This window comes from Tamandua tetradactyla, chromosome 6 (assembly GCF_023851605.1).
Source record: "Tamandua tetradactyla isolate mTamTet1 chromosome 6, mTamTet1.pri, whole genome shotgun sequence".
NCBI classification, from domain to species: domain Eukaryota; kingdom Metazoa; phylum Chordata; class Mammalia; order Pilosa; family Myrmecophagidae; genus Tamandua; species Tamandua tetradactyla.
In genome coordinates, this window is record NC_135332.1 from 62,127,589 (window position 1) to 62,131,457 (window position 3,869).

The following is a 3,869-nucleotide window of genomic DNA, read 5'->3' on the forward strand; positions in this document are numbered from 1 at the left end:
CATTTTGGTTTTTTAAAGTTTCCCTGAGAAGGGGCTGGCATTTCAGATGCCTGGGTACGTCACAGCCCAGTGGGGAGTTGAGCACATGTTATCCCGGCAAGCAGAGGTCTCAAGAACAGACTAAGGCTAATGAAACAATGGTGAATTATGGATGGGGTGAAAATACCATTTCAGATCTCTTTGCAAGGTGACCCAGCCTGAGAGGTAGAACTAGTAAAGATCATTTTTGACATAGGAACATTTCCTCTTGACCCCAGGGGTAGTTTTTCGTTTTAGTTTTAATGTATAATTTCAGGTGTACAAAAGAGAGAATAGTATAAGGCTCACTGTACCCATGACCCAGATTAAAAATTAACTCCTGGCCAGTCCTTTTTGATCTAGACCCTTAACCGACTGTTTTGAAGGGGGCATATTTTTTAATCCGTTTTGGAGATGATCTCAAGGCTCAGATGTAAAGCTTGCTGATTTGTGCAAAAGCAGAAGGGTGGCACAAGAGGGAACCGATGGGTTAGCTGTGATGGGTACACTGGTGCATTTTGGAAGTGGAGTGGTTTCTGATTTGTATCTTCACCTGAAGAAGCAAGGCCCACCCACCCTCCTCAGGCAGTGTCACAGCCAAGTCATCCACGTCCCCATCCTGCAGCCACATGATGCTCCCGGGCCCCCAATTTGGTTCCTATCTCTCCCAATTCCTCCCACTGGGCCCTCTAGCAAACTCTCCTATGGGCCCATTCTCTTCTCTGCCCTTTCTTGCCTTCATGAAAAATAAGCCATCCTCTGAAAGCCACTTCTTTCAAAGGCCCTTCAAGCCGTGGCTTTTATGCTTTCAAACTTCTCCAGCTGGGGAGTTGGAGGTGGGGTCCTCTCTGTACCAATTCCAGACTATTACTTCTCTAGCCCCTTGGGAAGAAATCTCGTACATTTTAGGCTCATGCTGTTCTATATAACGCCCCATACCATGTTCTACTGACTTCCCTAACACTCTGGAAGAGACTGCCAGTCACTCCCCAATATCTAATACCCCCTCTAGAAATAGAATCTCCCATGATTTTAGCTGAATTTGTGGCTCAAAGGTGACCTAGCTTTTCTTACAGCTATGACTAAATCCTAGCCAGTGGGAAAGAAAGTAACAAATATGACTTCCAAGTGTTATTAAAGGAAGGATGCATGCTTCTCCATTCTTGCTTTCTGTTGTCTGGAATGCAGATCTGATGGCTAAAACTCCAACAGCCTTTTTGGGCCATGAGGTAACCATGGGAATGGATGCCAAGCAGATCAGAGTAATGGAATAAAAAGAGACTGGGTCTGTTCTCACTGAAGAGTGTTGTGTGAGCCCTAGGCAGGGAAGATTTCTCTGGATGCTCTGAGTATGAGAGACAAACTGTTGTTTAATTTTGGTGATTAATGTTACTTGTCACCAAACCTTATCCAACTTAAACTTTGCTGGCTCCCTGTCAGTTTTCAATGGCATTGGGCTCTGACACACGTCTTGCTCTCTATTTCAGTTCCTTCCATTAACCTGGATCCCTGTTGGTGAACATCTGTCACCTGAACTTTTCTCTAATGACCTCCTCCATCGCACCTCAGCCACACACCATTTCACCTTGGATTTTGTCATCACCAGAAATGCTCCACCTCCATAATCACTCAAGCACCTTACATCTCTGACCATAAACTCCCTTGCTTCCATCTTGCTTCATCTACCATAGTCTAAAATTTCAGTCACCAAGACCCTCAATCTTTTTCTCCTCTTCCTTCCTTATCAAACTTTCAGTAAGTCTTCCTGATGTCCTTGCAACTAACCTGCCCCAAAATATTTTCATCATATCCATTTGGCAACATCTTAACCTATCAGCTTTTTTCTGAGAAATCCAGATAGAGGACAGATAAATTGCTTATTACTCACCTAGGGGGAAACAGACATTAAAAAGAGACATAAAGGGGAAATGGAAGGGCGCTCGTGTGGACCAATGATGATACTATGCCATAAACTATAGGGGTATGATTATCTCCACTCTACACACCTGGGGCCTTAAAAAAAAAAAAGTCCACCCTCAGGTCTCAGTTTATTTAACAGCTCTCAGGTCAAATCCTCCCGTTAGACATGGGAAGCTCTTACACGGGCTACCTTCTCCGTCCAAGTCACTGGTTGTAATTTATTTTTCACCATTGCACTCTTACAATGAACTATGTGATTTTTGATCAAAGATCTAGCACCAGTGCCTGGCACCTCCTAGCTAAGTAAATATATCTTGAACAATTGACTAAACCAGGAATACTAAAATTAGTCAATACCCATTTTTTTCTTAGTAGAAGAGTAAGATCAGCGGATTAGGTTTATGAATGGTTTGGCTTTGCATGTTTTCTCAGAAGCATTTCCCCTTTTCTCCTTGTTTCTCCAATCACTCAAAGTTCAGTTCTTGTTATTGGGTCAGTGAAGGACACGGCGGGTAGGGTGGGGGTGGGGGGGTTGGTATGTGAATGTGGCGCTGAGACCTAGTAAATCTCTATTTTCTTAACACCTCCTGGCAGCCAACAGGGCCCATTAACTCTACAGAGAAAGAGGCAGCACTGAAGGGGCCCGCAGTGCTGTCACCTCCATTCAGCACGGGCATGATGTGCAGGAAGGAATGCAACTGGCTGGGGGAGCCGGGAGGCAGCAGGCAGGGGCTAGGAGGAGGGTGGGCCCTTTCTCCAGAGAGGCCCCCCGCCGGGGCTCCCTGTGCTTACCAAGAGGCCAGATCACTACCACCTGGAAACACCCTGCTGGAACTGGGGATGAAAAAGGAGAGTGAAAAGAAAGCAGGTGGGTGTCAGGCTGTTGTGGGCCAGTTGGAGGAGGGTATCTCCCACAGCAACTGAGACTTCACGGTGTTCCAGGCTCAGGCAACCTGTCTTTGCTTTCAAGAACCTATGGTGGAAATTAAAGAAATCCTAAGTCTGCTGCCGGACACTTGGGGGCAGCAAACAGCCATATGGTGGAGACCACCTACCTTGGGAGTTCATAGCAGGGGGTGTGGCCCAGAGTTTCGGGGTCAGGGGAGGATTCCTGGGGAAGCCGAGACCTGAGAGGCAATTTGTTATGTGAAAGGGGAGAGAGAAAGAGAGATCCAGGAAAGCAGAACAATACTGAGGAACTAAGAACCGACAACGTTCAGATAGAATATGTCAAGGAGTCTGAACTTTATCCTGAGGTCATTGGGAAACCATTTGAAGAGGTCTGCAGAGGGAAGCGACCGGAGCAGATGTGCATTTTTGAAAGATCTCTCTGGCAGAGGAGGAAGGCAAGAGAGGATGTGGGGAGTGATAAGATGGCCATGCAGTTTCCTGGCCAGAATGTGGGAGGTGGTCGTGGGATGGAAAGAAATGAAAGGATTCCAGAGATATTTAGGGAAGTCGTCATCAGGACCTGAGTGTGGGGGAAGGAGCGGGAGAGAGGTGGTGATGCCCAGGCTTCCAGTTTGGAACCTGGAGTAGACGACGGGAACACAGGAGGGGACACACACTGGGGAGGAAGATGACATGCCCTGTTTAGGATGTGTTGTTTGCTCCAGGAGGTAGAAGAGCTCTGGGACGGGGATGAAGATTTGGGAGGTGGTGGCATATATAGCAGTGAGGTTCTCCAGGGTGGTGGGTAATGCCTGGTAGCCCTACATTTAAGTGGTTGACAGACAGAGGAGGCTAGGAAGGAGTGACTACCACTAAAACCTAACAGTCTGGCCAGCTGCCAGGCTTCCCACTATCCCCATCACTGGGTATTCTGGGGCACTCCCTAAGATGGTATACAAGACAACAAAAGGGACTAGGGAGCCTGACTGTTCTCCATCACCGAGTCCTAGCTCTTCAGACTCCATCTTCGTGTCCAGGCA